The sequence below is a fragment of the Psittacula echo genome (assembly GCF_963264785.1).
Source record: "Psittacula echo genome assembly, chromosome: 2".
Taxonomy (NCBI): domain Eukaryota; kingdom Metazoa; phylum Chordata; class Aves; order Psittaciformes; family Psittacidae; genus Psittacula; species Psittacula echo.
The window spans coordinates 39,039,277-39,066,962 of record NC_137737.1 but is presented as its reverse complement, the minus strand read 5'-3'; the positions used below and the strand labels follow the sequence as shown (position 1 = coordinate 39,066,962).

The 27,686-nt window shown below is 37.4% G+C and overlaps 2 pseudogenes across 2 annotated transcripts; both read right to left on the bottom strand.

Moving 5' to 3' along the window:
- Positions 1–46: 46 nt before the first annotated feature.
- Positions 47–13,377, bottom strand: LOC308216912 (macrophage mannose receptor 1-like; annotated as a pseudogene). The gene is made up of 11 exons: positions 13,296–13,377; positions 11,444–11,838; positions 10,434–10,607; positions 7,996–8,143; positions 7,117–7,230; positions 4,754–4,899; positions 3,715–3,897; positions 2,920–3,107; positions 2,462–2,572; positions 1,170–1,285; positions 47–730 (listed from the first exon to the last, which is right to left on the bottom strand). The product of its transcript is annotated as a macrophage mannose receptor 1-like (transcript).
- A 1,217-nt stretch (positions 13,378–14,594) lies between these two features.
- Positions 14,595–26,866, bottom strand: LOC308216911 (macrophage mannose receptor 1-like; annotated as a pseudogene). The gene is made up of 10 exons: positions 26,861–26,866; positions 25,290–25,404; positions 23,661–23,747; positions 22,389–22,618; positions 20,996–21,160; positions 19,488–19,635; positions 18,281–18,397; positions 17,000–17,167; positions 15,213–15,242; positions 14,595–14,815 (listed from the first exon to the last, which is right to left on the bottom strand). The product of its transcript is annotated as a macrophage mannose receptor 1-like (transcript).
- Between the last annotated feature and the right edge of the window lie 820 nt (positions 26,867–27,686).

Here is a 27,686-nt window from a genome sequence, read left to right as displayed (position 1 = left end):
TTTACAGGTGGTGATTGGAGCTCAGCTGTATCTGGGAAAGAGTGACGGAAAGAGGTGAGAAATGACATCCATGGCCCTTGTGTGTCCAGATGACTTCACTCACGGATCCAGTCACGACGTGCCTTACGAACTTTGTAGCCGGTCGTTGACTATGACAACACTCAGGCCGGAAACCTCCGCGTCTAGGTCCCTTTAGGCTGATGCTATGTGTTTATTAGTATTAGGATGTTTGTTTCTTTCTTGTTTGATTATGTAATATGCACCATGTTTGAATACTTAGTTACACGAACCTTCCTTACTTACTCAATTAGAGTTATAAGTTGTTATCTGGAATAGCTGTTAAAACCCTGAGTTTTCTAGTCTTGAGGCAGGGAAGATGTAGGGATTTGCACACGGAAGATCACGTGATGTGACGGGAAGTCGCCAGGAGGGACAGGAACCAGCTGACTCTGGGGAGGTGCTTAGGCGGCAGATCCAAGGAATTGTAACTGTGCAACAAATCGTTGTTGACCCGCATTCTGTGAATGCTCTGTGTCTTGACCCTAGTTCAGAGGGAACTAGTGCTTCCATCCCTCACCACACAAGTAGCGAGAAACTACAAGTTTGTGTACAGAACACCTTCACCAGTCACCCACTTGAACATCCCTTGCTATTCTGTGTCTGAGAAACCAATCCAAAAATACTTCTCAGAGCTCAGACCAATGAGGCTGGTAGGTAGGCTTGCTCATATCTGAAATGACAGAAGTCAGATAGCAGTTAAGCCTAGCTTTCCCTTAGTCTGACATTTCTCATCATCATAAACTACACAAGATTAGAATGAATGGAGTCTTTGTTAGGTTTCCTTTTACATGGAAGTATGTGCTTAACTGGTACCAGATAGACTAGCTTCAATAGCAGGTGAAGCTGTGCTATACTGAAAAACTGCTCCTTACAAACAGAAGAAGCTGTGATCTGGTTTTTTTCAGAGTAAAGTACTGGAAAACATGAATGTGTAAAATATATTTAGTTAGAAAAGACATACGGTATTTATTGTTGGGTTGGGGTTTTTTTCCTCTGGAAAAGGTATGTTCTGTTTTTCTAGTTTCACATTTTTTTCCAAAAAGCTCTCAATTATTTTACAAAATTCCAATATTATTGCATCAGCTACACAATTTTAAACTTTTTCATACCTGTCTCCTATACTCGTTAAATAACTACTGCTCTTTTCGCAGGTTTTCTTTGCTTCTAAAAACTTTACAGAGATATGTCCAACCAGGTAGCAGTAAAAAACATGTCTTTCCCAGCCCTGTCAAGAATATATGTGAAATTTACTTGCAGTAGTAAAAGCATATGTTATAGTGCTTGAACTTCAGTGTATACTCTTAAGTCAGCATGTTTTTAATATAACCAAATATGATAATGTATTAACTTGAATTCCAGTTGGCCACTGGAAATTAAGCATACTAAACATGTAGACAGGAGATTTAATGCATGAGTCCACCTTTTTTAACAATTAGTAACTTATAAATTTTAACTGATCAAAAAGTCAGTGGCACACAGAATGGAGAGTGCATTCAGAAATAGGTGAATAAAATACTTCTTTGCTCAGAACCAAAGAGTATTCTGGTTTATAGTGAGATGCTAACTCAAGTTTCCTGATGTTTCTATATCAAAAGAATAGTAACTAGACTAATTAATTGTTTTGACTCATCAGTTCACCTAAAAACTCTGACTGAAGAGGTAGCATAAAAAAATATTGAAAAGCAAAAGCCTCAAAATTACACCTGAATTCCAAGTCCCTTTTCCCTTCTTTACCAGCTCAAGATTTGCTTGCTGTACCCAAGAAAGGTAAATAAAATCTGCTTTCAGTATTTGGCTGCTGCCTAGTTCTATCTAGCACAATGAGTCTCAGCTGTGTTCCCCATATGGGGTTGTGGGAAATGTTACTAAATACAGAACTGTAGTACATAGGAAAGTAAAAAGAGGGAAAAATAGAGGGGCGTGGGAGGAAAGCAATAGAATACAATTACTTGTTCAAAACAAACTCACTCATAAAGGCAATTTGATTGTTTTAGTTTGGCCTCATAGTGAGATTTGTCATCATCTTGCATTATGTCACATAGTCCAGAAACGGACCCCAGTCTCTAGTATGTCTTAAGACAACCACAGATGGTTGCAGAATAATATAACAAATATGTAGAAAACCTCAGTAATGGCTTTAGCCTCTTTCACAGACAGTTCTGAGAGATAATGGGCATGACTCATATTGACTAAAAAAATTTCAAAATAACAATTTTAAATAAGGGGATGTAGTGAAAATTATCACCCTGAATCTGATGTACAATCAGACTTGCTGGGGGAGGGGAGGAGGGTAGTATCAATAGTATCAATGTGAAGTGGAGCTTTTGAAAATGGATTTCACACTTGGAAATTGTCAAATTGATTTTTACTAACCAGATTCTTGGTTAAGCTTTCTTCTTACCTTTAAGCAGGCAGGATCAGCCTTTGCTGTCCCAGAAACTCCTTGTAGTGAGTCTCTTCTGCAGATGTAACCTAACTTTCTATCACAGGCACTGTCTGCCCAGTATCCATCCTAGATTCAGTTTGGAAAGAGGTGAAAAATAGTGAGGTAGAACCTGTTTCTTTTTGAAACTTTATTGATTATATTTTTTTAAAATATTATTTCAATGGGAGAATAAAGATCTGTACTTTTTAATGAATTCCAAGTATTTATGCTTAATTGTGTGGTTATATTAAGCTAACTAACTGTCACAGGCAGACTGTTAAGGTTTGCTTGGCATATAATGTACTCACAATCAGATATGAACATTGACTTAGTTATCTTTAATGTAATTTTAAATTTAGCTTAGAACAAACAACTTTCTTAGTGAATAAAGGTGCCATTCCCTGACCTGTTGCTAAGTTGCATTCAAAAAAAACCTTAGAAAGAGAAACAAAAATCAAATGGTATAGTCCTGCCATAGTGACACAATCTTCTTGCCCACTAACTGCATGGGTTGGTTCTCCAGGCAACCTTTTGGTGTATGTCACAGGAGTTCCGTCACTCCACTCAAAATAGATTTGAGTGTTGAGGTAATTCAGACCAATCCACAGCTCATCCACAGCTTCTAAGAACAGTAATTCAGCTGTGTTAGTACCCAATTAGAAATAGTCCATAGGATCAAAACTTCATGCAAATAAGCAGAAAGTACAATAGAAATTCACCCAGATTAAATAACAATGGAGTTTATTTTAAGATCTAATACACAGTCTTCTTTCAAGAAGTTAAAAAATGAGATACCAGTAGGAAATGAGACTCCTCAGCTTTATCAGTAAAAGCCCATTACTGTATCTATAGCTACAAGGTGTCTGAGGCAGATAATCAGCCCAAATACTGCAGTAACTAGAGTTGCTATTTCCTTCAAGTGATTTCATGCAGTGAAAAACATATTAAAAAGAAAACCAACAGAAAACCAACACCACAAATTAAAATCAAAATAAACAAAGGAAATGAAGACAGCACTAATGACTCCTCTTGTGTATTTTTGGTGTTCAGTTGTGGAGGGTTTTAAACCTACATATCTGTGGGCTTCCCTATATATATTCATAACAAGCAAAAATATATATTTTTTTAAACCTGTAATATGTCTAATAATATAATTCTACAACTATATCAATAGATAGAAATCTGTTAGACCAGATAGAAGTATGATAGAAATCTGTAGAAATACTCACTGTAGCCAAGTTGAGACAGTAAGAAACCATGCTCTTCAGGGTTGCGGATACTGGCCAGATTGCCATTGCTCTCACTGCAGGAAATTAGGGCTTCTTTCCAGTCTCTAGGATCTCTATGAACCACAAAACAGTGATCTCTATAGGGCAGCCATCTTTCTGGGTATTTAACAGGCCCTGCACCCTCTCAAAATCAACAGATATTTCAAGTTATTAAACTGTGCAAACTAGAGTCTAGAATAGTTGCAATTACATTAGAAATCAGGAAATTTAAACGTTTATAAATAAGTAGTACTTCTCTTCATTCCCTGTACATTAGACATTTTAGACTGTTGTTGTACACTGTACTTTTGCAGAAAACATACTGCATTTAAACAAAAGAGGAGAATAATAGAGCTTTTGGACAGAGGACTATTTTGGAATTCCATGTATTGCGTCTTCACAGAACATACCCCACCCAATTATGTTTTGCATGTTTCATAAAGACATTATTACTGCAGCCCAAATAATTCTCTACACAGAAGCTTTCCATACTAAGCTTCGTTAAATAAATCAGAGAAAAGCATAGTAGAAAAGTGGACTGAAAGATCTTGCTAATTTTGCCATCTTTCTATTCTCCAGAAATCCCACTGAGAAAGTGGTTTGAGCCTATTGGTGCCACCGTTCCAAGCCTTCCGTGATAAGTCTCAGTGTTCTTGTATTAGAATGCTCCTCATGAAAGGTGAGGCATCTCTAACTTTATTTTCGTATTCATGCAGTCCATGGTACATTTGTGAAGGTGTATGGCTTAGGCCAGTGCCTCTGGAGTTGTGAAGAGTAACATGAAATAAAAATGGCTTCTGTGGTTACCAGGTTCCAACAACATTTCCAGTATGTAAACAATTTGGTTAAAGAAATAACAGCATGATTTGTGCTGTGCCACTTATTAAAGCAGAACAACAAATGACAATGCCTTTTTAAAAATTATTTTAAATAGCCATGAAATTTCGTTTAGTGACATAAATTCTGTCTTTTTCAAAGGGTTTTTATTTGCTTGACATACTTGATGGAAGAATGAAAGGATCTGGTGTGGAGTTTTCCTTTTTACAAATATAGCCAACTTTCAGCTTATATGGCTGGTTTTTCCCATTTAGCATCTCTTGTAGGATTTAGTACTGCACAGTTTCTCAGGCTGAGGCTCAGGATTTCCTTCATTGAATAAAAACCAAATTAATTTTATGTAGCACATATTCTATGTCAGCAGCCAAAAGAGCAATTTACTTCCAGCCTTTTCATGTGCCAATTGCAAACTCAGTACTTGCTACAGTTACTTTTCTGCTGGAGATAAGGAGTGTAATTTGAAACTACCCATCGAACATTTCTTTACAATTTTTGCTTGTTGCATAACATGCACCTTCTGCCATATTTGATTACAGAATAGCAGTCTCAAAAATAAGACATTCCTATATTTTTTGTGGAAACCGTTGTCTCACACTAAAGAGATACCTAACTTTAAGCCTGCACTGATGGAAAGGCTGCAGCAAATCCTTTTCTTGTTCCCCCCTCCCCTCCCTGTTTGATCAGCAGTACCTCCCTTAAAGAATATGTAGCTCACAACCAGTTGCAGAATAAATTATGTTGTTGCCCAGTCAGTAGATGCTGGACTGAAGAGCCCAGGGTACCTGTTGCTGCTGCAGTTGCAATGCTGTACACAGACTGTAGGAAATCAGAGTTCATAGTTTCACAGCTCATGAAATATCTAATTTTATACACAATTTGTTGCCAGGACCCAATTATACCAGTAGGACTAAGTAATGAGCTTAAAACACTCACGTACATTCATAAAATCTGATGGTTTAAGTTTGAGCTAATATTTTGGGGCAGGCACACAGTAAGGTAACATCTTAACATAGTTCATATTCAGACAAGGAATTTTACAGATGCAAAGAGAGAAGAGTGTCCTTCAAAGTAAGCACTTCAAGGTGCTAACAATAAAAGCAAACTTCAAAACCTGAAAATTAGAGTTCTAGCTCCGCATTGTAGAGCTAAACCAAGCTTAGTGAATTAATATTATTTGTTAAAAACATGAGACAAAAGCAAAGTGCCACCAATTGGTTAGATACGTTGTCTGACAGTTGAACAGGGAGTGGTGGGAACCTACATTGGACTAAACCTGGCAGGGTAAACTTCCTCTTTGTGGGAGCATGTTAAATAGCTTCTAGTTTCAAGAGCTGTGTTTAGCAGAGCACAAAAATAATAATATTAAATTCCTAAAATAAAGTATAAAGCAAATCTTTTGGATGGAACATACCAAATCGTATGTGAAAACTAATTTCCTCATGTCCACGATGCCCTTGTTAGGGAGTCTTTTCTTTCAATATGAAGTTCTGGTCCAGCAGCTTTCAGTGGTACGCTGGAACAAAAAAGTTCCGCTCAAGTCTTTGGGAAAGGACCTTTCTGCATATCCCTTAGGCAGCTTGGCTGCAGATTTGCTCCTTGCTGCAATCAGAGCCCAGTTACATGCACTCACAATTGCTGTCTCTCCTCTGCTTGCCCCTGCAACCAGCTATCCAGAAGGTCCTCCATGAGCACAACTTCGTTTTTTTTCCCTTCCTCCAAAAGATATAATAATTTTGCAGTAAACTGGAAATGTATAATTAACTCATAATAGCCACCACATGGCAATACAGGAACTCCAAGGGTGTGGGCTGTTTGACCTGAGAGCCAGCTGCTCCTCTTCTCTGCGAGGCTTAAGGAATTTAACCAGCTCAGCTGAAGGTAGAAAACCCTCTAGAAGCTCTGGCCTTTCCATTTGTCCTCCATGCCAGATAAAAACAGCTGGCACCTTTGAGACTTGTGGAAGGCCAAAATATATGTGTATTTATTCACCAAGCAAACATACAGTATTTGCTGCAACTGGCTGTTGCCATGACAATCAAGTCACTTTCAAAAAGAAACTGCCAATGCTGTGAACTCTATTTACAGTCTCACTTGAATGTTAAAGAGGAGAGAGTGAAAGAGCAAAAGCATAAAAAGTGAAGGGGAAGGCTTTGTAAGACTGATGCTCACTGACAGCTGAGTCCTGGCAGGATGCAGGGTCTGATAACCATCATGAGAGTAGAAGGGAAACACAGAGGATTTAACTGACTTGAAGGCATTCTTAGTATGCTACAGCTCAACTAGGGCTTTTCATTGAGTCTGTTTCTGGTACAAAATTAGTTTATTTAGCTCTTTTGTCTGAAGTTACTTGTGATATACCCAGTGAAGAAAAGCATCATTCTCAGCTTTTTAATCTCACATGGTTTATAAGCTTTCAACTCAATTCCCTCATGTTCACAGGGAATATTACAAGACTGTAATTAATATGCATTCATCATATTGTCAGGAAATATTAATTCAAAAAACTGCTAAGAAAATGATTACTACCTGGTGCCCTCTTAAAGTATCTGAAGGGAATGCCACCACTTCAGAGCCAGCCACTGTTGAGATTCAGCCTGTTAAGCCCAATCCAGAGAGAGGATCTCTTGCTGTCAATCAGATCTAGGTAACCAAAAGAGTTAAATACTAATGAAATTTGTTAGGAAATGCTCTGCATTTTCAAAGTTCAGAGGAAGATAATAAATGTCTGCTTTCTAAGTTTCAGTATGGATTCCATATTTACTGGCAATAAACAGTTTATTCTGCAAATAAAGGGTAGAGAATGGCAAAAGACTGTTTAGCATAATAGTTTATCTGAATGTAAGGCTATTCTATAGTTATATATAAGGAATAAGCTTTGAAAACTGAAACACTGAATTGCTGTTGATAATATTTGTTACAAGTTTGCTTCATTATAATGGAATTGATACAGAGCCTTTATTCTAGTCTTGCATAAATCCAGAAAGTCTTTAGATTTTTCATAGTGTTTTGTATAAAATTTGTACAGTATTTCCAAAAATCTGTTTTATAGATATATGTGAAGAACACTGATTTCTTAACACGAAAGTCATATAATGACTGCCTCCTATAATAATGTTCCTTCTGTAAAGTCTCTTTCTGGTGTTTTCTGGCTTTGAGGTAACCTTTGCTTAATTAGGTGGGAATACTTAACTTACTTAAAAAAGAATCCAAATAGTAATTCCACAACTTACAAAAGGTCCACCTATGAAAAGCTTCATTTATGGTAAATGTGCTGGTTTTCTAGCAGTACATATACCATTTTTATATCAGCTATTCATCATAATATTATTAAAAAAATGAAACATTTGTAATCCATCCAAAAACCTCTTTGCTACTCTTTTAACTGAGTCTTGCTTATTAATTCACCTTCTAGATACTTTTGTTCATGTATTTCTGTGATACTTAATAATTCTGTGTTCTGCTGCTGGCAGCTCTTCCTTGCTTGTTGCCACGTGGTAGCTTATCTGGTAGTAGGTTCCTGTTAAAGGATCTGTATTCCAAAATCTGTCATTATCTGTATGAGAAAAAGGAAATTTAGTGTTGCAGTTTGTATAAGCATCTTGCACAAAAATTTATGAGAAAATTAACTACAAGCTTACTTATGAAATGAGATTCTGGAGCAAATTAGCTGAGACCCTCCAAACCCATACTCTTCTGTTAGCTTGCTCTTTGTTAAGTAAAAAAGAGTTTGCTATCAATTTTAGCAGAGATGAGCCTGTCATCCTTTATTTTCAGTTTCCCCAGTCAATATGATAATCTCCAGGTGAAAAAATAATAGTGTAAAGAGATCAATAAAGCAAAACTGTACCTTGGTCATTATTTACACTGGACACTTGTTCAGCAGCTCGTGGCCTATGCCTGAATTAACACTTGGCTGAAATACAACAGAAATCCAAACATTTCCAATGATAGAAAATTTTATTTTCACACTATGCCATCATTAATTACATTGGCAACACTACAGGCTTGGGGCAGAGTGGCTGGAAAGCTGTCAGAAAAAACATGGGGATGCTGATTGATGGCTGCTGATCACGACCCAGCTTGTGCCCAGGCAGCCAAGAAGGCTTGCAGTATCCGGTCCTGTATCAGAAATAGTGTGGCCAGCAGGACAAGGGCAGTGATCATCGCCCTGTACTCAGCACTGATGAGGCTGCACCTCGAATACTGTGTTCAGTTCTGGGCCCCTCACTACAGAGACATTGGGGTGCTGCAGGGGTCCAGAGAAGGGCAACAAAGCTGGTGAAGGGTCTGGATCACAAGTCTGATGAGGAATGGCTGAGGGAACTGGAGTTGTTTAGTCTGGAGAAGAGAAGGCTCAGGGAAGACTTTATCGCTCTCTACAACTACCTGAAAGGAGGATGGAGCAAGGTAAGGGTCAGTCTCTTCTCCCAAGTAACAAACAATGAGATGAAATGAAATGGCCTCAAGCTGCATCAGGGGAGGTTTAGATTGGATATTAGGAAAGAATTATTCACTGAAGAGGTAGTCAGGCAGTAGAACTGGCTGCCCAGGGAAGTGATGGAGTCACCATCCCTGGAGGTATTTAAAAGACGTGTAGATGTGGTGCTTAGAGACATGGTTAAGTGTTGGAAGTGGCAATGTCAGATTTCCAATTGGACTCAATGATCTTACAAGTCTTTTCCAACCTAAATGATTCTATGACTTTTTAAAAAAGTATTCCCTATTTCTAGTCTGCATGTTTTTTTAGGTAATTGGAATTTCTAAACTGTCTGGCGAGAGCTTATTGTTAGCAAAATTGTTCCCTGGGCAAGTACTAATGAGCTGTATTTAAAACTTCCTCTAACTTTCTCTTTTGTTGAGGAAAGTACATTGAATTTCTTGATTGATTCATTAGAAGAAATGTTTTTTATTTTTCATTGTGTTTCTTCATTGCAGATTCACTTCAGATTTTTAACATTCTTTTTTAATTGTAGACTCAAGTGCTAGTGACAGTGTCACAGCAATTTTATAATGCCAAATACTTCATGTTTGTGAGTTTATATTGAGGATGTTCTGGGATATTTCAGGGTACACCATGTAATATTGCACCAGGAAATAATTGTCAGTAATACTAGTCAAAATTGTGGTGGTGATAACTGGTGGTTGTTATTGAATGGCACTGGTTTCCCAGTGCAATTCCCATCAAAATAATAAACAGTGAGTCTGTGCTATAGCACTGAAAAGTTAGCTTTTGGGCAGAATTTCTAATATCTTCATTAGCATCATATTTTGGTGTCCTTCATCCTGCACTCAGATGCACATGCATTTGTCTGTTCAGATAACTTTGTCTTGAAATGTAATTTCAAATATTACAAGGGAAGGGCTAGCACTGCTGCTATTTCAGTAAGACCTTTGAGCCAATTTTCTCATTTCATGTCTTTCAGAAAAGAAACTGCATCTTTCCATTGACTATAAACCAATCTTGTAACACAGAACAAGAATTTGCATTGCTAGAAAAAGTTATACTACTGTTACCACACATAGCGATGAGGCAAGGAGAAATAGGCTTAGTCTCAATTTTCAGATTATGTTCTGCTGACTGCAGTCATATTCAAAGCATGCTGGTTTTTCCTGGGTGTTAGCTACTGATAGACACACCCAGACAACTTTTAGCCTGACGGTAGACTCATAGGAAACATTTTTGTTTCTTCTGTAAGGAATGCTGTGGCATCACAGAGACATTTTTTAGTAGATTAAAGTAATTACAAGGTTTTTCCCTTCCATAATATTAACAGCATCTCAGTATTGCTATATTTACCTAACAGTGTTGTGTTATAGCATCTCTGTCAGCATTTGGGACTTACTGCCAGTGGGACAGAACCCATACAAATGGTCCTTATCAAAGTCAGGAGTTGTTGCACACCAGAGCAAGCTGTCTGACCTGTCAGCAGCCGTGTACTCGGTGTACCATGTGCCACTTAGCTGGAACGGGAAGGCACAGGGAGCTCTGTTGGCATTTCCTAACAGCGTAAACAGATCTGAGGGGGCAAAAGAGAAAGTATAATATATGTGTGGGAATCCGGGAGTCCTAATTCTCTATGTATGTGTCTGCACTCTCCATAATGCTATGTGGAGAAAGGGTTACAAGTGTAACATCACTATAACTGGGGACCTGCTGTCACCAGATTGTGTCTTCCACCTAAGTTCTGGGTAGGTCTTGCAATTTACCATTTGCTTATGATATCACCAGCTGTAACAGCTGGAATTAGAGCAGTTTCACACTGTAGCCAGCTATGAAAGAACTGGAATGGTATTTATTTAATAATTAATTTTCTAAAAATATAATTATTTGTGTATCATGTAGCTTAGCTTCCCATCATTCATTAAAAATAATTAATTGATTTAATTGTTAAATGCTATAGGATTTTTGGTATCTGAAATCTCACAAAATGGCTGAAAGGTAGTGTGCATGGAATTATTTCTGTACTTTTAATACTGGAATATTAAACTTAAAGATTTTTGCCTTTTATACAACAATACTAATACAATTTCACTAGTCCTAGTATAGAGCTAAGTAAAGTGTTTTTATTAAAGCTGACAATTTAAAATAGCCTAGATCCACCTCTACTTTAAAAGTAAAATTTAAAATGCACTTTTTTTGCACATACTGGATTCTATCTGAAGGCAAGCAGCTGTGCATCTCCAGGTTGGAGAAATATAGGTCTGAATATGTGAACTAATCATCCTTCAGTCCACCATTGCCCCAGAGGGAACAGATGATGTTAGACTAAGGGGAGCAAAAATCAAGGGACCCTATCTGTGATGGCAAAAAAATGTGTTCAATAAATCATCAAGATTAATCTCTAAACTTTACCTTCATGGTCTCGAGAACACAAACCACCCATGGTTCTATAGATCTTCCATTTACTCACTGTCGCTGATCCTATGTTCAGCACAATATTGTCATCTTTTGTTTTGCCAGGACTGAGAAATAAATCTTCCCCTTGGATTGCCAAGGTCGCATTTCTGCACTCCCATTTCTGGAATTCACTTTTCTTGTTGCATGGGTATAGAGAAATTTTAGCCTGATTTTTCTTGACAGGCACACCCAAACACAGTGCAAATGCTACACTCAGCAGCTGGTCATAAGACACCTGAATTTTTGTAACTCAGTGTTTTTCTTGCAAGCAGCTGTTGTGACTGTATGAGAACTCTGAGCAATTAAACAGAGCTCAGTATCTTCATTGTACAGTAAAAATATTTCATTGTCCGTAAAACAAAAGAATCAGAATTCATGTATTTATGGTGAAGGGAGCTTGTGCAGAGAGAAATGTGCTGTTTATAGTATGCTGATCTGACTCCTGTACACAAGTGTAAATTTGAGTCACTTTTGCAAAGATCAAATAACATTTTCAAGACTTTTATTTCCTCTGTGAAGGAAAAATAAATGCAGCTCTGGTAAGTACATGTAAATACAATAAAGAGGAATAAGAGCACATAAAGTACATTATGGCAGCATCAAAAATGTCATCACTATAATGAAATTTTCATGAACTTTCCCCTGAAATACACATTTCTTTCAGGAGACCTCAATGAAGATTTGGAAGTCTGCCATCACTTCATGCACTACACATTTAGCTCATATCCACGGGGTTGCATTTGTGCTTAATACAGTCAGTGAGTGAGCCTCCTGTGATTCTTGCTCCTTCTGTAATCAGCATGTTCTTTATGGTTTGGGGGTTTTTTTTTAGGAAGAAAAACTGTGGAACAGTGACTTGTTATCTTGCCTTGTTCCATTATTCTCTCATTAGAATGTCTATCATAAGAAGTCAACGTAATTCACACAATCCAATCACAAACATTCTCACAAGAACCAGCACTGAGCAGCATACAGAGATGAAGATACCGTAGCTGTGTGCCTGTGTGTCTGTACATTGTTATAGAAAGGCAATATGTGAATGCTGAAGGAACTAGCTAACTCTTCCATAGGATTATAGGCAGCCTAATTTAGTATTCCATCAAGACAAGCAGGCCCTTTTGGGAAAGGCTCCCCAGTACTGCAGTTGTACTATTGGCACGTAAAGCAAGACATTCAGTGCTCGGCATCAGTCTGAACACAGCTGCCTGGTTTTCAAGACACCATATAGCATGCAGCATAACTATGCCTCTCATCCTTACACTGAAGGCCATAGTGATTATTTCAGGCTTGTTCTGTTTTTGTCATTGTCATCTACTCAGCCACAATATTACATCTCACATCAGCCCACAAGCTCCATCTCATCCCACACAACCTCATCCTAAGGCTAGGAGATACACATACAACACCCTATTTAATTACTTTCTTTTTTTTCATTTGTCGTAACTCAGTCACATATACAAAGACTATGAAGCACACTGTGAAGTCCCTCTACTTCACAGAGCAGACATAGCCAATAATTAAGTTGTACCCAAACGGAAACCTTTATCTGCACACATGACTCTCCTGACTTCTGATTCTTTACTTTTACTCTTTCAGCTTTACTCCATCTTGACTCTAAAAGCGGACCAAAATCTCTGTATCTGTACCTATTTAAACTTCTGCAGACCACACCAGTTAGTTAGGATGAATATAAAATGCAGGGTAGTCAAGCTGCATGAAAATCTCCAAGAGCCTGAGAAACAAGCAAGACAACAAAAATGCTCACTTTCACACCCACTTTTGCAGGGGACAAAAGATAAAGACTCACCAAGTGTCTGCAAAGCAGTATGAACAAAAGACAAGAAAGCTAAAACCGTAGAAAAATACAAGTGTTTAATTTCTTTCTTCATATTCACAAACAGATGAGATGAAATTAACTGCTGCAGTAGAAGTCCTTAAGGAACCAGTTGATGCTGGCTCCTCAGTTTTGGAGAGTTTTACTTGAAAGAGAAAACTCTGTGCTCTAAATAAGGAAATATCCTGTCACATGTGGTATTTTGAAATCTATAAATAATTACAAAATTCAAACTTTGCATCTGAAAGTGAAGTTTCCATCCATTTGCAAGTGTCAAAGTTCGAACAGTATAACATCATTCTGCTGAATTATTTTTATCTTTTTTGGTTCTGCTCTGGGATTGTAAAGTCTATACCCTCAAAGACAAAGAAGCAGAGAGTGCACTTCGAATGTACTTAAAATCTCACACATATGTACCTGGGAAACTCAGAAAAAAATACATGCAAAGTTTTTTTGGCCAAATAGGTCTTTACTACTACAAAAGTTACACTCAATTTGATGAACTGAACAATGTCAATTATTTCAGTGTGAAAAATTCATCCAGAAGGGAGAATTTAATTTTGCTTGGTAACTTGACAAACTGAGCACTATGTATACATCTGGCATTTATTGTCTCCGATCCACTGGTAGAACTACTGTGCTGTTATTTTGTGCGAATTTATCTCAGGAGGATCAATACAGATTAGCCTGATCTTTACAAACCTTTCTTTTAACCAGTGATTTGGACAACAAAACTGCCTTTCAAAATTATTTAGTCGACAAAGTGCAAATGAATTTTAATACTTAATTTTAAAGAGTGCAAGACAGAGGCAGTAATGGGGGAAAACAATTCATTTAAATTTCTGTTTATTCCAAACACCATTTTACTTGAGTAGCAGTATGCATGCTTCAGTGCATTACGGTGAGATACATTCTCAAAGTGCAGGCTTTGGGGCTGAGTGCTCTGCAGAAAGAGTGCTTAGTGTATGTCAGTACACTGTGTGTGATGCTGCCACATATCTCTAAAAAGAAAGAACAATAGGGTGTTTTAAATCTAACTTCGCTTTAGTTTCATGCTTGTTTAATTAGCCATTTCATACATTACTGGGTTGCACTGTCATGAGAGTATTTTTTGAAGAGCATGCAACAATAGCTCTTAATCCTTTCCAAAGAAAGGAATAATTGCTGATTTTAGTTCATCATATCTATTAGGTGCATTTCCTTTGTTCAAGCTAGATATGTTTTTTTAAGCTTAATCATCTGGCTGTGTTATCCCATTAGACAACACTCTGTTCACTTTTTGTTGGTAGAATCATTTTCATCATCCCTTCCAGTTAGGGCACAGCTGTATTCTAGCACTGTGCTGTACCACCTCGTCTCTCTTTCAGTCTCACTTTGAGTTTTGATCTTGAATAAGAAACAAATAATGAAGCTCATCCCTAATAAAATGATGAGGACCAGAGTAAGTAGTATCCACATATTCATGTGACCATGTTCTTTGTCCTTTTTGGCATCTGTAAATAAATACAGCAAACAGAAGTGGGTGTACTGTCGCCATACATAAATACAATACGGAAACCTATTGGTCTAAGTTCCCCCTTGATTACTAGGGGCATAACCTATTCTAATGTTTCTGTGCCAGTCACCCTCATAGGCCATAGCATGCAAATGAAGGAGCAAAGAGGGGGTGATCAGTTCACCAAAGCATTTAGTTATCCTAGGATGCCTTAAATGTCTTGTTGATACTGCTAAATTATGTTGGGAATTAATTCAGTGGCAACTAAGTAAATTAAGCCAATATAAATAAATATCTAAAACACAAATAAATAATAAATAACAAATCGTAAAAAAAACCCAAATATTTATTTTTGTGTCTCTTTGAAACTATTAGGAAGGAAAATTAAATCCTACCTTCCACATTTGCAGCTGCTTTAGGAATAGCTGCCAAAGATAAAGACAAATGTTTAGTCAAAATCTAAAAAGGTCACATTTTCATCCTGACAGTTTCATGTTAGCAAAAGGACTCTACATCAAGGTTACCTCATCACTTCTCCTGGAAACACATTTGCTAGATTAACAGAGATGAAAAGGTGAGATTGATTTTTAATCTGATATTCACTGTAATAAAACTGCTATTTTGTATATTAAAGCTCCCTTCTTGCTTCTTTTTCAATAACCAAAGAATCTCTAAGCACAAGTAGTGTCCAGCTGGTTTAGGTGGACTTTCTCTTCTCCTCTGGTTAATAAATCTTGCCCTCTTCACTGGTTCTGCATACCTGCAGAGACTGGAGACAACTTGGTCAAACACTGAGGATATTTGCCAGTTTTTCTGTACTGCACACAGTTCCTTAGAGACCCAGCAGATTTCAATTTACCATCACTCATTTGCATCTACAGTTACAAGGTTTCTTATGCAGTTTTTCCTGGCTGTGCAAAGAGGGCGCCATCTGCAAGGTCTTTCCCGGCGCTCCGGGTGGATGCTGGATGGTGGCCAATGCAAGAACATGGGCAGCCCCATGGGCAGCCTGAGCCGCAGGGATAGTCAGGGTGTGTGTCCCAGCCTAGGAAGCACCAGGAGCTGGGCCGCTGCGGCAGAAGCACAGCAATGCTTTGAGCTCCCGTGTGTTGGTGAACAGGAAGGGAATACAACTGTTAAATTGTCCCTTGGAAGGATGCAGAGCTCAGTGGAATGTAATATTGGCTTGTGCTGAAATACCGTTCTATTGGAGAACCTGTATCAGGGAATATTCTCTATACTTTGGCATTGCACATAGGGGCTGCATCAAATAAAGTCTGTGTTGACAGGGAGTTTCTGTGTTTCCAATATATCTAGTGACAAAGAATGAGCCTTCTGTAGTGTTTATTGCCCTGAATATCCAAAGAAAACTAGAAGTTGCCCTAAAAGGAGAATTTTTATTTTCAGGAAATGCTCTGACACCACTATGAATGTGTACGTCTGCTTTCCCCCCGCAGCTGCAGCCCTGCTCCGTGTGGGGGAAAAGGACAGAACCGCAAAAACATCCCCAACCTCAGGGTTGTGAAACAGGGCAGGAAATCATACTTTTTTTCAGCATTAACAGTTAAACTCCAAAATACCACATGGCTGCTTGGCTCACGATATTCTGATATTTCTGCTTCCTGACCAAAGCAGATGGTACTCGGTTACACAGAAACACAATATTAAAAAGAAAAAAAGAAAAGCTAACAAAACCACTTCTACTATTTTCAAAGGTCACTATATGCTCTCTGGATCATGCTCCCATTCTGTTATTATTTAAATAGAATTGCTTCATCCATCTCTTTCTGGAACAGCATGTATCATAGTACAGGAAGAGGAAGAAAAGCAAAACATTGTCCCATAGAAAGTGAATACAAATGTTAACAGGAAAGTACATGTGTATGTTGGAGCAAAATGACAAAGGTGTTTGAATTTTTTTAAAATATTGATCATCTTTAGTTATTAATTATTCATCACACAATGCAAGAAAATCTGAAGTTATGAAGCAATAAAACATGAACAGAGCAGACGAAAAAAGATAACTATATATTCATATTATTTTTGACTGAATGCTGAAACAGGTGATAATGAAGACTGCAAATACAGCATTCTATGTCAGTCTTTTGTAATTACCATATGTGCTATTAGTACTGAAATAAAAACATAAACATGAAGGGCAAATATTAAAGAAGTCGCTTACTCTGTGGTTTCTTACAAATAAAACCCCTTTGGGAAGAGCAAGGAAGGATACTCCAGTAGCCAGAGAATGCAGACAGCTCCACACAGTAGTCAAGCTGGTCCTCCAAGGGCTGTCCTTCACCCTAGCTGAGAAAGTCTAAGGCACTGCTGCCTTGCCAAAGCAGCTGCCCTGTTGAAAAAGTTAGTAGCAATACTAATAGTTCCATATAAAAATCCTTTGCCAATATTAGTGAATATTCATATTAATGTTATTGCTTTACTTAGCCTAATAATGGTATCTTGCTTTCTTCAGATTCTATCTGTGGATATTTTCTAATGCATTTTATTTCTTTATTTTCTAAAAAAAAAAAATTGTTTTTCCAAAATATGATTTGCAGATTTTCCATTCCATTTCCAATAGTTTTAATTTGCATATCCCCATATTTTTGTCTAGGGTACTAAAGTTTCAAACTGAAAAGAAATAAAGCTAGGATTTTAGTTTCTAAATTAGTACTTCATCAGTACTCTTTGAAAATCAAGCTGTAACACCTAATTTTCCCCTTACACTATACCAGAGGAGTTTGATGCTGTGGGCTCTGGTTGGACAGCCACAACTCCCAAGTGGATGCTCCCCAGCCATGAGAAGATGAGAGCCAGCCAGGCCATGTTTCCCACTGGAGCGCAGAGCAAACCGGGTGGGAAAGGCTTTTTCATAGTCCAGGAATAGGAGAGGTGTCCTCATGGAGGGCTGAGGTCAATGGGACAGATAGTCTGTGGTCCTCTGTGAAGGCAACCATACTGACACTGCGACGTAAGCAGCTGTGAAAAACTATCATTGATTACTGCAGTTTCTGGATTGTTCAAATGTAGAAATGAGGCCCCATGATTGCCTCAGGTACTGACAGCTGAAACTGCATGTTGTATCTTGCTTTGTTAAAGAACACTATCTTCTGTGTTGTGCTTCTCAAAAGATATTCTTAACACATCTCCATGTCTTTGCTACTGAATCAGATATTAGGCAGGATATTTGAATTGAGGCAGTCCCAAATGGGGGCATCCCTTTGGTGGACACATGCAAGACCCATAATTGAAGCCAAGCAAATTTCTACAGCCTTTCACACCATCAACTTCCAAGCATTTTTATATTATATGTTATCATTCTATCTTTTTGGTTTTAACTAGCTTCTATTCAATTATTTCCTTAAAAACAACGTTTTCCTTAAAAACAAGTGTATCTTATTCATATTTCATGTCTGTTTCATGGAGTCTATTTATTGTTATTTATAGAAGTTAAAATAGTTACCATTTACATTTCTGTATATTCCTGTCCAAAAGCCACATGTCTTACTTGTCTACAAGTCTGCATGCTCTGCTAAAAAGTTTGATTCAGTCAGATTGTCTACAGAAGTCAATTTACAACCTACAAGAAAAACAACAGAAAATGACTGGAGGTATCCTCTGCCACAGAAGTCAGTGGCATGTTGTAGTAACAGCCCTTGATATAGGATAAGGTTCATAATTAAACCTCTCTTGCTGGTAAGGAGTAAGCAAGGATATAGAGACCAGAAAGTAGTGTTCATCTGTAGCTGAACAGCACCAACTGTGAGTGATGTCAGCAGAAATGAAAGATGTGAAAGTAAAGTGATGATGAAGATTTTTACACGTCAGGCAAAATGCACATTATTTTCAAGTGAGTAGATATTTTTATAGGTATTACAGATGTTTATTTGTTCTTTATGGTTTGACAGGATATTATGCAGCATATAATACTGTGCAGCAAACAAATTTACGATTCAAACTGAAGAATTATTTTTTCTGTCAATGGTGGTGGAGGAAGAGGGCTAAAAGGATCTGAAGAGATATAAAACAGAAGCATCAATTTCTTTTGGGCAGTACAGTGCTTCCCTTTCTCTTTCATAGCCTCCTGAAGCATGGATGAGGTAGCTGATGATTCAGCAGCGTAGGTGGAAGAGTGCCAAGGAGCAGCTCATGGTTTTGGCTGAGCCCAGATGCCTCCAATATGGGTAAAGGAAGCTTTTGCCCTCCCCTGGCTCTGCAGGCTGACAGAAAGCCCTGCTGCTAGAGCGAGGACTTTCAGGCAGTACCTGCAACCTCTTTTGGATCATCTCATCATGTTAAAAATAAGTGATTGTTATTATGATATTTACTTCTGCTCTTTTGTAGGGATAGATAGAGAAAAGAAGGAATGAGGCTAAAAAGAAGTAAAGTCATTTTAAAATCTTACTAAAAGAAGAAATTTTGTGAATGAAGAAATAAAACCAGAAACAAGAACAACTAGGGAATAAAAAAAAAAAAAAAAAAAGAAAATTTACCACCTTAATTTCAACATAACTGAAAAGCAAACAGCATCAATGGTGAAAAGTAAATGCGATGCTGATTTCCTTTTCTTCACGTGTAGATTTTGCTGCATTAGTTTTCAAGTGTTTTTTTAAGTGAGTTTTCTTTATGTCAAGATTGAAATCCTATCTTTAGGTAAAAATAATAATTACCTGATTGAGTGCACTGAGTCACAGACTAAGCCCAGCTCACTTGACAGGTGTTGAAGTTATAGCAGTGGCTTCGGAAAGGAATTCAATATATGTGATCAGATTCAGGACATGTTCCAATACCCTGTGAGGGATCAGAAGGACGTACATCTGGAAGAAGTGAAACATTCTAGATGCTTTCATTCACTAGGGATTGCAGCTTTTCAGATTTGAAATCAAGTTTTTTAAAAAACCCTCTCTTAAAATTGCTTAAAATATTCTTTGGCAGACTATGCTAGCATTAACAGTGACTATGTCGAGAGTGGCAATGAGGAGAGCCAGTCAGTCATAGCTGAATGATTCAGTGTGAGCCTGCACTCTTCTATGTTACCAAATAAAATTAATAAAACTTGGACTATCTCAAGGATATTTGAGTATTCAGGGTGGATTGGTTCTAGTTTACTTTGTTATAAACAACAAATCTGTATAAATAAAAGGTACTGTAAAAGAAAAAGAAAAGTTGTTAAAATCCCAGACCCTCAGGAGGTTCAGATAATAATTTTACTTTAAATGAAATAATAATTTAAGTCATAGTTTGCTGTGGGAATTTCCCATTTAATATTTTACTCAAGGTAATAATCCTCATATCAAATTTCTGACCAGCTTTAAGTCTGACAGTGCATGAAATACTCTGAAGTTCATTGAATATTTATGTAGTAGCCCATATTTTCCTGCAAAGAATGAAATTATGGAAACAGTAACGGTGTCAATTAGTACCTGCACTTTAAGACAAAAATTGCGAATGAATAGATATAAAGTTCAGAGCACGGCCTGGAAAAGAAATTAAAGAAAAACTACACGAAACCAGATCAAAAGAAACTCAGATTTTCCATTAAGTCTGTGTCACTAAAGCTAACAGCAGCTCTTTAACACAAATGAGAAAGCAAAGTGGTTCAGTGTCATCCTAAGATTTGCCTGTAGCTTTTAATTTGTAGCATTTCTCAGTGACACCCATAGAATGACTATGAAGTATGAACTTTTGTTTGGGTCAATAACAGGCCCCTTTTTTTCCTCAGATGCAACTCTTCTTCCTTTCCCCACTTTTTAGAATCTAGTAACAGTAAAGCTGTAATCAGTGTATGAATGCTGCTTATGTTAAAGGAATAAAATTTATTTTATACTTAGTGGATTTTTTTGATTACAGTCCTTTCCACAAAATTCCTGCCAGCAGAAAGTTTCACATTCTAGACTTGAAGTGAAATGTTTAATAGTCCCATAAGCTGTATGTTCTGTCTGCCTGCAATATAAGGTAACTCCTATGGCTGTTATCACCCAGTACACTAAAATGACAGTATCTTGGCTAACGAATGACAACTCCATCAAAATAAAACATTGTTCTGCAAAATAAAGGTATTGACATTGCATACTCAGGCTTGTTATTCCTTAATATGTATTTAGAAATTTGTATTTCAGTCAGAACAGACAGAGCAAGGTTTCTGCCATAAAACCAAAAGTCATTGCTATAGCTTAACGTCAGAATTTTTGCAGACAGGAAAAAGTTTTTCATTACAAGGTGCTGTTTTCCAGGCCCCACTGAGTTCTAGGTAAAAACAGGCTGGTTTTTGTTTTGGTTCTCTGTAGTATCACTTTGAAAAATTTATTTTCCGTTTATCTGTCCATCTGTAACAGCCGTGATGCTAAAATTGAAACAGACATTTAACACAATTTTTCTACGCTCTCAGCTGCTGCTTATGGTGAGTGGATTTATACAAATGCACATTTTCACAGTCACATAGAGAACTCAGTTTGAAGATCTGTGCTACGATTGTTAAAAATTGAATTGAATCAGGACTCAGCAACGTAAAGGTAAAACACAGCAGTATGTATCCTGAGACAGTTTTGGATAATGATGTCCCATGGATTTGCATGAGTGGAAGTATTCATGTCAAGGTTGGTGATTACTGATCGCTTATATATTCTAACACCAAGCATTTTAGCTGGTAGGGAAAGGCACTGTTAGAATCTTGGAGATATATATTGTTCATCAACAAGTTCATTGGCTCAGACAATGCAGTGTTCTAAGAGGCTTTATTAGAATGCTGCTGATTATACAAGAAAATCTATTTTTACAAAACATTTATTCTAAGTTCTCCCTAGAGATACTGAATTCCAGATATATTTTGCTATGTTATATGTCAGGGTGGAATCAAAGTTTGTAGAAACAGTCACTAGTTAAGAAGATTATTACTGATGAAAGAGCTTGTTTTTATTATCAAGGCAGTTTAGTCAGTTCAAAGAACAATGCAATAGAAACACGATAGTGAAGTGCATTGAACAACTGCACATTCACTAGAGAAGCTGAAGCTCCTTTTGTCATTCAGTCATAGATCTAATAAGACTGATGCTTACTCAAGTGTTCTCTTACACAGTGGTGGACCTGGATATCCATATTTGCTTCTAGTACAGTATAGCTTTTACTGCTTTTAATCTTTGGGACGCAGCAGGTGTAACAAGGAGGGTGTTCAGAGGCACATGGTATGTCCTTGTGAACCCTTCTGAACAAAAAGCAATGAAAAACTTATAGCTGCCAATGATCACGAGGCACTAGCCTTAGTGACCCTGTTGGTACCTTGCAGTAAAATTCATTTCTTCTAAAAATGGCCATCTGAAAGTTAACCAGGTAGTTTTACCTAAGTGTCTAAGATTCCCATAGAACTAGTAAAGAGAGGCCAGCACTGTCAGAGTTTCCCATCCTTCTCCACTAGCTAAGATGAAGTTTAATGATTTAAGATGGGTGAAGATAAGTGAAGTGAGTGCTGTCCACCAGTCCTGGGATTCTAAATCTATTCATGCTGCAATTCTCCCTGCTGATAGTAATCCAATCATAGCTTCTAACTGCACCACCTATAAATTGATTAATCTTACCACATTGCTACTGAGCCTAATCCATAAGGGCTCGCCATATTGCACTGCCTGCAGCTGCAGGAATGTATTACTGTAATAACCAAAAATGCTGGCAAGCTCTGAAGATTTCTCCTTGTAGGCTTTTTTTGCTTCTTGCCAATTCATTTTAGAAGGAATGATTAAATAGCTGCTGTTATCGTAATGGATGAAGTCAGAACCTGGAGCAGTTATGGAAGGAAACAGCTCAGGCTCTGCAGGAAAAAGGTACAAATTTGAGAGGAATGGGAGAAAACAATGAAAAAGCAGTACTACTTCTGAGTAACAGATGACTATAGTGGCAGCACCATAATCAAATTCTTACCTAAAATGCTGGAGACATATTTTAATAGTAAACTGGTATTATTTTTAACGATAGAGTATATTCAGGGATTAGGGAGAGGCAGAAAATGAGTTGTGTGTATCAAAGACCTACAGCTAGCAACGTGGACAGATAAAAAGGACAAAAACCTGCCTTCATATTCAGTCAGTATCAAGAACACTCTGGCAATTGTTTTTGCTACAAAAAATTACGCCCTTATGCATCTTTCTGTGCTTCTAAGGATCAGAGCCATGAAACATGCGACCCAGCTGTGGCTTCTTCCTGTATTTTTAGTTGCAGTTCTCTATTTCTGTTCCTGCAGACTCTGCAGTGAGCTGTGCTCCGGATGTATCTCCCACCCTGAGGATACATAAAGAAAACTAGAACTTTCACCCTTCCGATTATTCCTGGTCTTTTGATATGAAAGCATTTCTAGAGACTGAAGAGCAAACCAACCTGTTTAACTGACCTTAGTTAACCCCCCAGAGGAGTATGTGTGAGGGCTTTTGCTAGCTGGGTAAAGCATAAATGGCTAAACTTTCCTGTCAATAGATAAAAATGTATTTTGAAGGCATATATCTTCTGATAACCTGTTTTGGGTATTTGCCTCACAATGAAGCAAGTGAATCCTGCCTTCAAATTATCTACTTGCCATGTGCAGGCAACTGATTTGGGTGTAGATGTCTGTAGGGCAGGTGAAGTCATTCTCAGTGTCGGTGGGTATGCTGGTAGGGGAGAGGCTGTAAAGATGAAACTTTTCTATAACCCTTATCACAAAACAGGTTTTGAGTCTGGAACTCCTGAGCTGGGAAAGTAGCCCTACTTCCCTCACCCTGGCTGCTATAGGCACATTCAGGCAGTTACAACTGAGGACTCGTATAGTCAGATTGTTCAGTAAGTGCCTTCCAACAAAGAAGGTAGAACATAAAACATACTGCTGTCCATCTGGCAAATATAGCTTTTATTATGTTGGCGGTCAGCACTTTTCCAGTATCTTGCTTCATGTATAGATTCTTTAGTCACTACAATACAGTCAGTTTAGGTAAAAATAAAAGAAATAAAATTAGAGGCAATAAAGTACAAAATGTCTGGTAAAATAACAGAAATAGGATTGAGGAGACAAAGTTAATAGCTTTCTTTTCACATTTTTCTGGCTCTTATTTTCATTTATTGTTTCTTGGAAAGTAAATGTATTATATATCTCAAGCAAATGTATTTTTCTTGGCAGATTACTGGAAGAACTTTAGTCAGTTTACTAAAATTTCTTGAAGTGCATCAAAGCTATTTATTTTTATGTAATTGATGGTAATCTGTACTGAATATAGTTGAATTTTCAGTTGGATTCATGCTATACTGTGATACTGTGTGTACATGGAAAAACAACAAAACAAAGTAAAAATCCCAGGTAATAAACTGAATATTTTCAGTAAAATCTAACAATTCGAGTAATTTTAATTCTTATATAATTAATATAATATATATAATATATATAATTAATATAATGCAACCCACCATTTCTGCAGTTCTAGACTCCTGCAAAGGAATGACAATACATGTAGACTCTAAACAGGCCTATTATTCTCTGGCTACAGCTTTAAAAACTTGATCCCTGAAATACTCAGTTGCCTTCTGCTTTAAGCCATTGAAATATAGGATCCTATTTGGGACAGAAGTCAGGCTCATTACTCTAACTTTGACTATGTTATCTAAGTTACCCATTTTCTGAGTCTTTTTCTGTTTACCTGTATTGTAATAAACTTCCTGTCAGTTTGCATGTATTTATCTCTAAACGGCAATCCTCTTACCCACTTATAATAGTGAAAAATTCTTCCATCTGACCAAATATATGTACTCTCTCTATTAATGTTGTCCAGTTTGACCCATGTTTCATTGGAAACATCCTTTAGATGGAAGGTGAAGAAGGCTATTATAAAAAAAAAAAAAAAAAATCATAGAAAGAGAATATCTGAGGAGTTGCCTTTCTTCAAATTCAGTGTAAACCAAATTCCAAATGAAACAACTAATCAACTTAAAAAATGTTGGAAATACAAAGATCAGTATTGTTAGACTATGAAAGAATGGTAAAAGGGAAATGTTTAAATTGGTATTCGAACTGAAGCACTTTGATTTCATTAAGGGAAAACAAAAGGATTTTTTTAATATAAAAATGATACAGCCTTCTTGGAAATATTGTAGAAATTAGAGCTAGAAAGGACTTCAAAAGGATTAATCAGTCTTCCTCAAGGTAACATCAACTACACATATATCATTTCTGATGGATATTGGTTTACTGTCTAACTTGAATACCTGTAGGCATTTCATTACTATGAACTATTACTATTTATGCCATCTTCCAAGGCCACGGGTAACAGATTATTCTGTTCCCTCCACATGACGCTTATGCCAAGAGATAGGAAGTGTCATCGCTCTCCAGTCTTCTGTCTGGATCAAGCATCTTCCTTCATAGGTTACACTATTTAGCTCTAAAGGCTAGTTTGGCCTTGTCATTAGATGATGAATTGTGCTGGGTTCATACTTAGTGCTGAAAGATTCAAATGTCATACCTTGCACTTGCTCATTCTGTATACAGGCCAAATTTCCCCCTAATTCTATACAAGCACTTCTTGCAGAGTGCCAAGTCAGTCTTTCTTCTTCTCTGGATCCAGATATTTTAAAACACTGTGAGGAGTAAAGGAATAAACAAAATTTCAGGTGTCAAAGAGTATTAGAACCACTGTGTTAGGTTAATTCAGTTCTAGTCCTTGCATGTAAAGAGCAGCACATGAGGGATCTGCTGAAATGTGAATGCTTTCAGCCACCAAGGAGATAAAGGTAATCACAGTGATATGTGTGCACAGCACTTACAAACCTGTGGACTGTTCGATGTTAGTGTTCGGCAAGAAGGGGCAGCCTCCAAAAGCTTTTGAGGAGTTAAGTGTATATCCAAGGTGCACAAATAGAGGTTTTGAGTAACATAGAATCATAGAATAGTTAGGGTAGGAAAAGACCTTAAGATCACCTAGTTCCAACCCCCCTGCCATGATCAAGGACACCACACACTAAACATTTACTGAAAAGTAGAATTTTTGAGGGACTGAAACTCTTTCCTGTTTGAGAACATAGGTTGGGGCAGGCATCTCTGAGGTCAAGTTCTTTCAGTTATCTATCACAGATGTAGTGCTAAAGCCTGAGCTTGTGTAAGCACTCAGCCTAAGTGGAATTGTGTCAGGAAGAAATGCTCTTCTGTATGGTGTATTAGTATCCCATGGGGATTTTTCCCAAAGACCGGAATAAAAAAAGTTGTTTTTGTGGTTGTATATTTTCTGAGAGACAGAAGACATAGTTTGTAACTGGCATATGCTGCTTCTCCATTTTAGTATCACTGGAATGCCTAAAACCTTTTCCTATTGTTTGCACTGTGGGATGGATTTGTGATTTTCATCTGATTTTGAGGGTTTTTTGAAGTTCATGTAGTTAGGTGTACTTTTGCTCAACTTAGCAAATAACAATGCTTGCTTGTTTTCTATATTTCATTTGACATTTATTGCTGCGTGTGTTACTCAATTTAAGATGAGTTCTTTTGGTAGCTGATTAAACATAAAAAGTGTGACCTTTCATTTTTTATCTCTGTTACTCAGAAAAGGGGACTTAGATATAGAGATAAGGATAATGGAACCGGATTTCCGTGGAGTAAAATAAATTCTAGAAACTGAAATAGCAGCTATAGCTAAAAACACATGGACATTTACAAAAATTGTAACTTAAAACATTCAATTTCAACTTTTTTTAGAATTAGGTGCAGACTTGCCAATATGAAAATTGATTTCACAGCTAGCTAGAATACCACTTAGTAAACGGTGAGGAAATTTATATAGTGAGATAAAAGGGATAGTTGTTTTCTCTGCCTCTAGCAAATTTGCTAAATATGGCTGAGATTTGCTACTGCACCTTGCTCTTAAACAAATGCCAAGTTTCAGGACATCCTCCCAGAGATGGAAGTACAGTAGGAGCAAATCCTGAGTACTTTGAATTCTGCCTTTCACAGATGAAGGCATTTTTATCAGTACAGTTTACAACTTTCCAAAAGCCTGTAAATAAATGGAATACAGAGAATCATTGTCTGAAAATCTCGTACCACCATTACGGCATTAAGCCCTAGACAATATTCTTAAAGCACGAATGAAATCTTCCTGAGGCAGGTGAAACAGTTGCCATGTACACCTCCATATATACTCCTCCTTTCTATGTTTTATGTTTTGTCTCCTAATAGTGATGGTGTGTTTTAAACCTGATCTGGTTTTGGCTGGGATAGAGTTAATTTTCTTCTTTGTAGCTGGTGCAGTGATGTGTTTTGGCTTTTTGTCTGAGAACAATGATAAGCCATCGATGTTTTAGTTGTTGCTCAATAGAGTTTACTTGATCAAGAACTTTTCAGTCTTTCATTCTCTGCCAGTGAGGAGGAGCACAAGAAGCTGGGAGGGAGCAGAGACAGGACACCTGACCCAAATGAGCCAAAGGGGTATCCATACCACAGCATGTCACATCCAGTTATCCGAAAGGGACTGATTGCTGCTTGGGGATGGGCTGGGTATTGGTCAGTGGCTGGAGAGCAATTATATTATGCATCACTTGTTTAGTCCTTCCTCTATTTCATATTATTATTATTGTATTATTATTTTTTTAGTTTTATTTCAATTATTAAACTGTTCTTATCTAAACCTGCAGGGGTTTATGTTTTTTCTGATTCTCCTCTCCATTCCACTGGAAGGGAAAGTGGTGGTGACTGCATTGTACTTAGTTGCCAGCTGGGCTTAAGCCATTACAAACCTCAGCATACTTGTTCTGCAAAACTGTTAGTATTGTTCGACTACCTATTTATAGGGTAGCCTCAAATTTTAACATGTAGCAAACATCTGGGATTTTGATGTTAGATTTTCAACCAAATATTTCTTGTTGGTATT